A 13,542-nucleotide genomic window follows, 5' to 3' on the forward strand; every position below is an offset into this window, starting at 1 on the left:
TTGCCATTGATAAGCAGCAATACAGTATCCATATATAACATCTAAAACTAGTAATATAGCTGCCTTTGACCGTCATTGCTAATATGGTATCCAGACTACAGCATTTAAAACTAAAGGAAGAGCTTCCATGTGACCTTTAATACTAATATAATATCTATACTATATCTATACAGAATGCCAAAGACATGTTACATAATACAACATGCCTGTTCACAGGGGAAAAAAGTCCAGGAAATAACTTATGTGAACTTCTTTATTTCATCATAGGAGACAAGTACAAAAGCAATATCATGCCTCTGAGAATATTTGACTACATGCTTTTGAAGAAGCTTTGCCTCCTTCATCAAAAGCAATCTTCCTCCAGCAGTGAAGCTTGTCTTTGGACATGATGTCAGTTCCTTTGCACTCTAACTGCATCATCATGCAGTGGTGAAAAGTATCAAATGGATAGGAAGTCATACAGCAATGGCAGTGACAGATTGTGGTCATCCAGCTGATAAAGATGTGAGTATTCTTGGGATCTGGAAGCATTCCCTTTGCAGGATCACAGATACCAAAGTAGGCAGCTCAGCAGATGATAGCGCCCTGCACAGACATATCAAAGCCTTGGTACAGACCCTCAATCCTATCATATTTGTAGATGTTAACCAGTCACTCAGGCCTTTGAATTCCCTTTCAGCTCCATCTTCCCCCACATCACCAACTAGACAGGTTTGGGCAAATTCAACAGGATACACAAAACACAAGGATGTGGCTCCTGCAGCACAACCTGATGCCCATTTCCCTGCAAAGTATTGCCATACTGGGTCCTCTTGTCCACACCACTCAGGAAAATCTGCTTGTGCTTATCTTTGAAGGAAATTTGAGAGCTGGGTGGAAAGTATCTGATGACATTGGCCAGGTTACCATGCCAGAAGGACAGGACTCCCTGTTCCCTGGGAATAAGAACCACACAGTCCATAATGCCCTTGTACTGCTTAGCTATAGTGATTTGCTTGCTTAATGATTTCCTTGGGCACTATCATGGTCCTGGAGATGATTGTGTCCACTCCACTAGCAGGAAGTCCTTTGTGAAAGACACAGTGGATCTGTCATGTTGGAAGAAGAGGTGGGTGACTCCCACTTTGTCTTTAATATTAACATAAAATCCATATTGTAGCCTATAACTAATAATAGTAGCTTCCCTGTGGCCTACAATGTTAATGTGATTTCCATGTCATAGCACTTAAAAGTATTATACTATCTCCACTATGCATTTAATATTAATGTTATGTCCATACGATAACATCTTAATGTTACCTGCCCTTAAAATCCAGTATAAGTGCATATTCTAGCATCTTAAACTAATAAAATAAGTTCTTTGTACCCTTTGATACTAATGTAGTATCTGTATTATATTAGTTTTAGATACCATACTAGTTTAGTTTTAGCTACTATATTATTATTATAACCATAATATTATTACATTAGCTTTAGATACTATACTATGGATAGTTACTGTGTGAACTTTAATATTAATGTGATATCCATAGTATAGATGAAAAATGAATGAAATAGCTGCCCTGTGGCCTTTAATACTATTATGATATCCAAATTATAGCATCTAAAAGTAATTTAATATCTGCCAATTGGCATTTGATTTTTAATTTATTTTAAATTTGTTCTAATTGTTTATACATGACAGTAGAATGCTTTTTGATACATTGTACACAAATGGATCATAACTTCTCATTCCTCTGACTGTACATGTTGCTGAGTCACACCAGTAGTATAATCATACATGTATATTGGGTAATGTATATTGGGTAATAATGTATATAGGGTAATAATAACTCTCTTTCTACCCACCTTCCCTTCCCCACACCCTACCCCTCCCCTCACTGCCCTCTGAACAATCCAAAGTTCCTTCATTCTTCACTACCCCTCCCACTATGGTCTTTGATTTTAACGTGATATCCATGCTGTGCCCTCTAAAACTGATATTGTGGTTTCCCTGTGGTCTTAATACAAATATGATATCATAACACAGCATCAAAAATGCATATAACATCTGTCTTGTGGCATTTAATATTATGACATCAATACATAGCATTAAAATTAATATCATAACTTCCCTGAAGCCTTTATTATTAATATGATATTTATTATACACCATCCAAAACTGAAACAGAACTGCTCTGTGGTCTTCAGTACATGCATACTATAGCATGCAAAACTGGTATGATGACTTCCTTGTTGCCTGAAAACTATTATAAAATCCATATTTTTTAGTTGATTTAAAAGATTTGATGATGAAAATTTAATAATTAAAAATTTTAAGTTGTTTAAATTCTCTGCATCCTGAATTCTCATTCATCCTGAAAATTGTCTGATGTAAGATATTACAAAGTTAAATGAATTTTATAATTATAAATATTTTAGATAGAACTTATTAAAAATAACATTTAAAAGAAAATAATGCTTACCATTAATTTGATAAAAAGATCAAACCATATGGTTTATAGTGTCTTATTACTTAAAAGCAAGAAAACATAATTTGGCCATATTTTAAGTAGTCAGAGATTGTGCTATATAGTCTTGTATAAAAGAGAAATCAAACATGATCCCTATTCTACGTAAGTTTTTATTTTAAAAAATTAAGTAAATATCATTGTGAAGCTGATATTTGAACTGTATCTTCAAGGAATAGCAAGCATTCATTATGGAAAGGAGATCAAAGGAATAGCACATGCATAGATACACGGTTTCAAAACACTTTATGTAATATTTCCCATAAAAAAATTAGAAGCAAGAAATTCAGTCTGGCTGCAGAATGTTATACACAAGTTGGGGAGAACAAGGGAATGAGTCCAAAGTTCATTTTGATGTAGAATGATGGATGATATTAATCTATTTTGTGTTGCTGCATCAGAATAGCTGAGTCTGGTTACCTGGTAAAGAAAGAGGTTTATGTTGGGTCAGGGCTTTGGAGGCTGAAAATCCAAACTCATGGAGCAACATCTAGTGGGGGTGTCATGATGCAATGTAATATGGCAGATGGTGGGAACTTATGTGAGAGAGGTGAGCAGTGTATCTGGAAGAGTCCAAGCAGTGAGGTGGCCCTACTTCTTAACACAAGTCTAGGCCTCTGAAAGCTAGCCTAGCCCAATGAGCAGTATTTCTTTCTGAGGGTGGTTTCCAATGATCTCCTATCAGACTCTACCTCTTAAGATTTCACAACCTCCCAAACATTGTCAAACTGGGGTCCAAGTTTCTAGCACATGAACTTTTGAGGACACATTCTCATGATATCTGAACCCTAGCAATCATGAAAATGTTGTGTGCTAGGCCTAAGGTTGAACTTAAATCTGTGCAGTGAGAAGCAAAATGAGAGAAAACAGACCTGAAAAATTTGAGCAGTGAGGTGACTGTGATAGTCAAAGAAATAATGGAACATGGACCAGGTTATTGTGAGGGTGTGGAGATGAGAGTGCAAGTATACGCTGATTACCCCAACCTCCACCTCCTTCAGCTCTTCCTGCTTCTTACCCTCTCCACTAGGCCCATATCATATTAAGGATAGAGCATAATTCTGGTAATCTTTTCTTTAAATATGTGTTCATAATCTGTGTTTTAGTGACTTTTAATGGAAACATATTGTTTAGTAAGTCCACTATTAATTATCAACAGGATATGTATTACAAAATAAAAGTCATTATGATTTAAGTAGTGTTATTTTTTAGTGTATACCAAAGCTTTTAATGTAAATTTTTTCATTCTCAAATAATAGGTTGATTTTGCTGTATGGTTATATCAAGTATAATCAACTTAAAGGATAAGGTTGCATACTTCAAAGATTTAAAAAGATTACATCCCTTATTAGCGTAATGGAGTTTTAACCGTAGATTATGTGTTAAGTCTTTTCAGTTTTGTTTATCAGAATTTAAGAAATAAATTAGAAGTCTAATGAGAATAACTTGTAAAAGCATAAGTCTGTACCATGAGTCAGCACCGTAACCAGGAACAACTGGCCTGCAGGATCTTCTAGGGGCCAAAGCAGGAGAAGGAAACCAATGTTCATTTCACTCTCAGTCCCAGTTTTGTAATGTTGCTCAGTAAAATTTTATTAGAAAACCTCCTTTATCTTAGTGTTCCAAGGGATTATGTTGAGGACATTGGTCTCTCTGTGTCTCTCTGTCTTTCTGGAGATCTCTTGCTATTTTGATTCTGGAGATTGAACCCAGGTTACATCTCCAGTCCTTGGTATCTCTTCTTGACAAAGTTCTTTTAGTATTACCTTCAGCAAAAAAAGCAAACATGATAAATACTTACATAAGCCCTTCTCATTTCCATTGGCCCCTGAAGAGTTGGAAAACATGGTCTAAAGTGCAGAGCCTTTTTTTCATCTGTTGACTCTTATGACTCTTTATCGCGTTCCCTCTGGCCGCAGAGAGAGACACGACAAACGTCTGAAGCTTTGGAAGTTTATTGTGCACAGTCTTCCTTTCTTTCCCTCTTTTCTAATCCCTTTCTCTCTTTTCTTTCTCTCGCTCTCTTTCCCTCTGCTTAACTCTTGCCTGCTCCGGTCGCTCCGCTTCTCCCGCTTGGCTCACACCTACTTCAGCCGCTCCGCTTCTCCCACTCGGCTCTCGCCCTTGCTCGCACTCTTCTTCCTCGCTTCTACTCCTACTCTCAGCTTCTTCTTCTCTCAGCTTCTTCTTACTCCCAGCTTCAACTTCAGCCGCTGCTTACTCCCCCACCCACCAAGCTTATATACACTTCAACCAATCAGGGGAGAGCACACGAGGTAAACGCGCGGACAGCTGCAGGCATAGAATAGGTACACGAGGGGGGCATGCTCTAATCACATCGTTAACTAGCCAATCATTGGAATTCTCTGGTTGTTTACTGTATAGCTGGCCGCTTTTGGCTCAGCGCCAGGCGCCATCTTGACCGTGCTCAAGGCTGGGGGTCCCGGGAACCCCGACAACTCTTCATGATACATCACTTTGGGAATGATTATAAAATTGGTGTTGTGAGAGAGTTTGCATTACATTTATTTCTAAGCCTTAACTGGATTTTCAGTATGACTAGAAAAAATTTGGTTAATATTTTGAATAGATATACCCTGAATGACTGGTGTAAAGGCAACACACTTGACCAATGCTAACTTCATGAATCTATTTAAATCAGATTTTATGATCATTTTGTCCATATAATTAACTTTGTTAACTTCACTACAAAGGACAGGATTGTGGTAATTTTTTATTTAAACATTTTGTTTAAATGAATCACAGCGTATTTGTTTCTCCATGCAGGTTTAAGTTCTGTGACCCTACATTTGTGGTTGGCAGTTGCCTCCAGATAGCATATGACATTCATTGGTATGATTGGATATATTGTGAAGCTAGAGTGCAGAGGGATGATGAAGATCACATGAAGATATTACTGAAAGTTGGAGGCTTATATAGGATGAGGTAACGTTCACTGCCCTGCAACTTAGCGTCACAGAAAAGGAGTGAGTTGAAGATTGGGCAATGTTCTTAGTGAAAGTGAAAGGTATATTTTAATTCTTAAAGAAATACTCTTCACAGGTCTATATGTGTAGAAAAAACTTGAAACAGACTGTAAAGTACTTAGGCAGAGCAGAGGTATAAACAGTCCTCCAGTGTTACTGAGGAGGTGGCCTTCCCCCTGAGCTCCTCCCCACAGTGTGTGTCATATTTGGCAAGCTGCTCCCTCCTCTGTTTTTCCCACCTGGAAAATGTTGTGTTGAGTGTGATGACCTCTGTAAGCTTTCCAGTGTTCATCATTCATAAGTTCTTCAAACCCATTGAAGAGAAATTCTGTTCATGCTTCGTTTGAGTTATATAACTTTAATAGTGAGTTTTAAAATGTTTATGCATTACTATCTAGACTCATTTGAAAATATTCTTCAGCTATTTATGAGCATTGTTAAATTTATCATTTCTAGCCTTGGTTTGGAATTATTAAGTACAATAAATATATGAATTACAAATTTGTTCAGAAAGGAGGACCTTCCTATTTATTTTTTTAATTTGGTACTCAGGTTTGAAACCAGGATACTTAACCACTGAGTCATATATTTATCCCTTTTTATTTTTATTATGAGACAGGGGCTTGCTAAGTTGCTGAGGCTGAGCTTAAATTTGTGATCCTCCTGCCTTAACCTCCTGAGTCTGGGATTAGAAACATGAGCCACCATACCTGGAAACCCAATTACGTTTAATGTTTATAAAAACCCTTTGTAAACCCAATAACATTTCATTTTTATAAAACTTCATTCCAAAGAAATATGATATTTTATATTCACATTAAACTAAATCTCAGCTGCTTGAAACATCTTGCAGTTTCTAGAATAGAGGTAGATTATCTAAGATAACCAAGACCTAGCATAGTGGAGTCCCTCGACATCACGATATGTCATTTATAACATTACCATGCACTGTACTTGAGCATATTGTTAGTTATGCTAAAGGCAGAATATAAAAAATATTCAGTAAAACATTCCTGGAAAAATATTACTTGAATTTTTCCCAGGTTTAAATCTTAATCTTCCCATTAAATCATTCCCATCTATATTTCCTTAATATTTTCCAATATTTAAAATGTTATTTCCTAATCAATATTTTTAAACATTTGTGGTATAAAATTTTGTGAATAACAAATACAATAATGGGCTCCTATTTATAATGAGTTGAAGGTACCTGTTCAACTTGAACAAGCTACATACTGAACTATTTTTTTCCCTAGAAATACTGATGGGTATTTGCTGAGTTGATAAAACTTCTAGTATCTTAGTGATTTTGTGTGTGTGTGTGAAATACAAAGTCAGGATTAGAATTAGATTCTAATCCAATAGCATCATGAAGAGCCTGCAGTCAACTTGTTGGTACTATAACAAAAAATATTGTTTTCTTAAATTACTTTAGCCAAATGACTGAATCTATCAGACATATGTTTTGGGAGGTAACAGCATGTATATGCAGTAGTGATGCCACTAGAAGGTATTGGAACTCAAATCTAAAATGCAGACTCACCTAGCCATATTTAGATATCCCATTTGGATTGTACCATTCAACTTAAACAGAAATGTTTTTAATTCTTTTATATTATTTTATAATTCCTAAATGGAAGTTATGTGATTGAATTTAACTATAAGATAAATATAGTCCTCACTGGAAGTTGCTCTTTTAAAACAAAAATTTGACTGTAATAACATTAATAGTACTAGGCAATTATGTTTCTTTTCTAAATAATTAACACAGGTTATTTGAATTGGACAAAATTTGGGGGTAAGTAAAAATATTCTTTCTGTTTCATTTCTTCCACGTGTACAACCAAGAAATGATGATAAACACAAACTTTTCTGTGAGACTCCATAAGTCTTTAAATTTTCTAATTGAATTATCACTTAACAGTGTTCAACTCATACACTTGGGATTTAAACTATATAATTGTAAGGAATGAATTAAATAGGCGTAATATGTTCAGTGGATTTACTTACCATTTAAAAAAGAAAGTTCCTACCTTGTGGAACACACTGTGAACTGCCTTCACAGGAAGATGGATAGGAGAGGTGAAATCAAAAGTGAACTTATTAATTAGGATTTGTGCTGTGATAGCTGCTGGTAGTATGGAAGAGTATCCATTTCAGGTGCAGTGGTGAGGAAAGCCTTTCTGCTGAGGCATCAACTGCCTTATTAATGGAGAAGAGTCCACCATGTCAAGATTCAGTGGCAGCATTTTCTATACAGAAAGAAAAAAGCCTATAGGGTAGAAACAATGTAATAATATACAGCCATAAAGAAGAATAATATTATGGCATATGTAAATAAATGGATGGAATTGGAGAATATCATGCTAGGTGAAATAAGCAAATTGCAAAAAAACCAAAGGACAAATGTATTCCCTGATAAGAGGAGAATGATATAAAATGCAGGTGGGGGGCATGGGGAGAGAGAGAAGAATGGAGGAAGTTTGGATTATGTAGAAGGAAATGACAGGGAGGGGGTATGAAAAATGGCGGAATGAGACAGACATCATTACCATATGTACATGTACAATTAAACAAATTGTATGAATCAACATCATGTACAATCATGGAAAAAAAATGAGGTATCTCATTTTCTCATTTGTATACAATGAATGAAAAAGTAGTCTGTAAAGAAAATAGGGTTCTTATGCTAAGAATATGATCTAGGGCGATGGAAATTGACTGGTAGGTCTGTGGAGGATGGAATATAAGTAGAGTGAACTTGGAGAAGGAGGAAAAGGCTTGTAGCTGATAACTGAGCAGAAAATGATGTCAGTGGGCACAGAGAAGGGGTGGCCGAAGGAAAAACAGACAAGGATAGGAATTAAAATACTCAGGTTGTGAGTATGAATGGAGATTTCTGGGATAATTTACACCTCCATCATGCTGAAAGATGAATGGCATAAAGCTTCAAGGCTGAATACTCCATAAGGAAGAGTAAGGACCTTTGCAGGGCATGATGAGCAGAAGTGTGTTGGTGCTGAAATTCAAGTTCAGTGACAAGACAATAACCACTTGATCTTAGTACAAGGTCTGTGACAAATTCCAGGACAACTCTTCAGCTTCAACATAGTGTACAGTTGCAGGAGGTAGTCAGTGCCAGATCATTCTGTAAGCAACCATTCAGACTGACCCTGATTGCCCTTGCAGGGACATCAATGCCCTTGCCAATTCCTGGACCTTTCCTGTTGCTTGCAAGTTTCAGCTGATGACACATATGCAGATTTTTTATTTTTTTCAGCACAAGACCTCTGAGGAAAGGCTTTCCTTGAACCACACCACCTTCTCAACTGATCTTTAATGGAAAAAAACTTCACGTTGGGATATGCAGCACAGAAGCATGACTCTGGAAATCAAGTGTGAACCTCTACATCACATACTTAGTCAAACCCATCCTCCTCATAAGCAAACATGAGGACCCAACATGAGCCAAGCCCAAATATCAAAACAGGATACGTTAGAGAACATCCAAATGTGTGAAAGGCCTTTGTGAGCAGGAAGAGTGTATCCTCAAGCATTTACAAAAGTTAGCATCCATTATATTTCTTGGACTTGCTGTTATCAACCACCAACATGCCACAGGCCTACTGTGCCTGCTTTCCATCTTTGTGTGACTTCTTTCACATAGGGCTTCTTGTGTCACTCCTAACCCTGCAAAGCACAATCCACTCCTTCCCAGAACCATGGTGCACATGAAAACAACATATCCTTCAACCGTTTCTACACTACATCTCTTCAGAACCTCCATCCACATAAACAACAGTCTATAAAAGAGCTTCACTCCTCTTGACAATGGACCTCCAATGACACTGGGATACTAGGTTGCCAATTGCCTTTGTTGATCCTGAAAACTCTCAGCAGGAGCTAACTGATATTCATCCCCACATCATACGATTTGCAACACCATGCATAGGAAAACTGCGTGAGATTAGCCACAGCCAAGGGTGACTGACTTGGATCTTCAACTCTTGCTTTTCCAGATGACATTGTGGTTCACATGGAAAGTGCTGAGGTGTGCAAATCCACTGCACATGCACAGAATCTGGAGTGTGTCTGAGAACCCTGGTAACTGCCAAGGACTAGTGAAGTTGTCATTGTGAATTCCCTGCCATTGTAAATGGTGAGCATCTTCTTCTTCAAGAACTTACAGAGGATATACCCCCATGAACATACTCGTGAGAACCATCTGACTTATGGGTTCCTGAGAGTTGACTCATCTCAGGGAACAGATGATCCTAAGAAATACAGGTGACCGGGGGTGCACCACTCACTCTCAGTGCAACTCCTTGCTGAGACTGTGATTGGAAAAGGTTTGAGTGTCCAACTGGTACGTTTTCAACTGTTCTGACACAGTTGATGAAAAGAGGAGAAAGCATTGAGATTAGGGAGGGTTGGCATATTCAAAATAGTTTTGTATTTTTTAACTTTTCTCATTTGATCGGTCAGGTATTTGAACCATGGTCCTTGCTCATGCTAGGCAAGTGCTCTCCAAAAGCAGCTATTTCTTCAGCTACAGGGAAGCCACATTTGGGGAACCTCTAGTTGCACTAGCAGTCTTACTCTGTTAGTTTCTCTGCAGAAACCCAGCACCGAGAAAACCAATAAAATTCTAAGGAATACTTCAACTTCCTTCTCACAGAAAACCTGCAGGGAATCTTTTGTGCACCTCAAAACCCACAATCTAGGGGTGTGTAGTGAGGGGAAGCTTTATCCCTGTTGAGTGATGGAGGAAAATGCTTGTAGCTGAAACCTGAGCACAAAATGATGTCACTGGGCATGGAGGCAGGGGAGAGGGGCTGCAGGAGAGTGATGCATATATAGGAATTAGAATATACTCAGGTTGTGCCTATGAAGTTTGATTTATGGGATCATTTACACCTGGATCTGTAATCAATCCAATCACAATCTTCTGATTCCTCCCCACTTCCATTTTCCCTCCTAGCACACTCCTTGGAAGATTTCTAACCAGGAGCTAACTGTGCAAAAGGCTCACTCCACTGGAGGTGTTGGATCTTGCCTGCCATCTCACTTATGGGGGAGGTCAAGGAAGGTGTTTTCCAGGGCCAAGCGTTTTTCCATAAATTAAGAAATGCCTCAGAAACTCAGCCAGACGGTGTCAGTAAATTGAAACAGGCACAGGGAAGTGGTGATGGCTCACGGGGTCTAGACTCCCAGGACTGATATTTTCTTTCAGGAAAAAGAAAAATTCCTCATCCACTGTCCATCTGCCCCTAGTTAGGTTTGCAGTGATTTCTCTCCAGATTCAATGGGGAGAGACATGTGGATGATAGTCATACCTGGTATCTCTGAGTGCTTCAAATGCAATCCGTTCCCCTCTGAAAATGGCCTCCTTTTTTTCCCCAGTGCTCCCCGTGCCCGTGAGAGCAAACCATGCAAGAGCGACTCTATTCTGCTTGGAAGTGGAATGCTTGGGGTGTGGCGTGTGTGCAGGGTGCAGAGGTTCCGGGCTCCAGAAGGAGGACGCAGTTTCCCCCTCTCCCCAGAGGCTTTCTCAGGGCCTTGGGCGACCTGGATGTTGAAGAGTGCCTTCTGAGACCTCGTGCCTGCACTGGAGACAGCGCCGGAGGTCACAGAGTGGCGGCATGACAGCGCGGTGGCGTCACGGTTCCCCTGGCAGCCAGAGACGCTTCCGGTCCTGACCACTTCAGAGGGAAATTCAAATCAAGCGCCAGCTCCGCGGGCATGTTAAGAGGAGAGACGAAGGGGGAGAGGGCCAGGGGCCTGATGTTTCAAGAGATGGGATCCTAATATCTTGGCCCAGTTGAAGAGGAGCTATGGGGTGTGGGGGGCTCAGCCGAGGGACCATGAATCGGTCCTGGTCCAGGAAGGACAGGGGACACCTCGGAAGACGGACAGCTCGCACTACCCTCCAGGCCTGCTAGGGGGAGCTGCGTTGGTTTTGCGAAACCGGGCAGCATGACAGCCCGGTCACCTAGATCCTGCCGAGGGCAGTGAGACCCCACGAAGCCAAGGGTCCAGGCAGGGACGGAGGGCTGCATGAGAGCACGTGGGCCACACAAATTAACAATGGCCCAGCCAGCATTTACCTCTGAAACTACTGCTCCAGGCTTGGGCACCCCCGGGGTTCGGTCAACTCCAGCAAACGGTCTAGGGCACTAGCAGCCCCAAAGCATGATGGCTGCTGACGGCTCAGGGCAGGGGAGTGGGCAGCGCAGCTCTCTGGCTTAGTTGCAACTTCAATTGGCAAACAGCACACCCAGTCTGGTCGGTTGCCACCCCTTTCTGGGAAAGCCCTAACAGGAGACAACTGGAACCTGCGGAGTATGTCTTCCAAGAGGAGGCGGTGACTGCTGGTATGGCTCATGAGGACAGCAGGGAGCCATTCAGTCAGCATGTTGGACAGAGCACACTAAGGAGCAGTCAAGCAAGGACAGGTGTTCTGGGTTCACTCCACCTGCCTTGGCTGCAGCCTTAAAACTGGGCTGCACTCAGAAATTGTCCTGCCATGATTTTAACAAAGGTCCTCCAACTCACCTTCAGAGGCACAAACATCTGGCCAATCTGTGATCACCCAAGGGTTTATTTCCTGGACAAGACTAGTGCCTCTGTGGCACAAGGTCCAAAGGGAAATGGCCAAGACTCCTATCACCAGGCCCTGAAAGATGCAGACAACAAGCCAGTGGATGAAACAACAGCCTGCTGTTGATGAAAATGATGAACACATTTTCCCAGTGCTGCATACCAGATGAAAACATGCAACGTGCTGAAAGTGGAATGGCACAAAGATTCAAGGTTGAATACTCCATAAGGAAGAGTAAGGACCTTTGCAGGGCATGATGAGCAGAAGTGTGTTGGTGCTGAAATTCAAGTTCAGTGACAAGAAAATAACCACTTGGTCTCAGTACCAGGTCTGCGCCCAAATTCCAGGACAACTCTTCAGCTTCAACATAACGTACAGATGCAGAAGTAGTCAGTGCCAGATCATTCTGTAAGCAACCATCCTGACTGACCCTGACTGCCCTTGCAGGGACATCATTGCCCTTACCAATCCTGGCCATTTCCTGCTGCTTGCAAGTTTCAGATGATGACACATATGCAGATTTTTTATTTTTTTAAGCACAAGACCGCTGAGGAAAGGCTTTCCTTGCACCGCACCACCTACTCCACTGATGTTCAATGGCAAAAAAACACGTTGGTATATGCAGCACAGAAGCATGACGCTAGAAATTAAGTGTGCACGTCTATATCACATATTTAGTAAAAAGCATCTTCATCATAAGCAAAAGTGAGGACCCAACATCATCCAAGCCTGAATATCAAAACATGATACGATAGAGAACATCCAAATGTGTGCTATGCCTTTGTGAGCTGGAAGACTGTACGCTCAAGCATTTACAAATATTTCTTTTTACTTGTTGATACCCACCACCAACAGGCCACAGGCCTACTATGCATGCTTTCCATCTTTCAGTGTGACTTCTTTCAAATAGGGCTGTTGTGTCACTCCTGACCCTGCAAAACACAGTCCACTCTTTCCCAGAACCATGGTGCACGTGAGAACACCATATCCTTCACCCAGTTCTACACTGCATCTCTTCAGAACCTCCGTCCACATTAACAACACTCTGTAAAAGGGTTTCACTCCTCTTGACACTGGACCTCCAATGACACTGGGACACGAGGTAGCCAATTGCCTTGATGATCCTGAAAGCTCTCACCAGCAACTAACAGGTATTCATCCACACATGATACGATTTGCAACCCCATGCAAAGGAAAACTACGTGAGCTAAGCCAGGGCCAAGGGTGGCTGGCTTGCATCTTCAACTCTTGCTTTTCCAGATGACATTGTGGTTCACATGGAAATGGCTGAAGCGTGCACATCCACTGCACATGCATTGAATCTGGAGTGTGTGCGAGGAGCCTGGTCATTGCCAAAGACTAGTGCAGTTGTCATTTTGAATTCCCTGCCTTTGGAACCTGATGAGTATCTTCTTCTTAAGGAACTTGCAGAGGATATAACCCC

At 40.5% G+C, this 13,542-nt stretch overlaps 1 pseudogene; it reads right to left on the minus strand.

Moving 5' to 3' along the window:
• Positions 1 to 239: 239 nt before the first annotated feature.
• On the minus strand, positions 240 to 11,556 carry LOC124975016 (ADP/ATP translocase 2-like; annotated as a pseudogene).
• Positions 11,557 to 13,542: the final 1,986 nt, after the last annotated feature.

The sequence above is a fragment of the Sciurus carolinensis genome, unplaced genomic scaffold (genome assembly GCF_902686445.1).
Source record: "Sciurus carolinensis unplaced genomic scaffold, mSciCar1.2, whole genome shotgun sequence".
In the NCBI taxonomy this organism is placed as follows: Eukaryota; Metazoa; Chordata; class Mammalia; order Rodentia; family Sciuridae; genus Sciurus; species Sciurus carolinensis.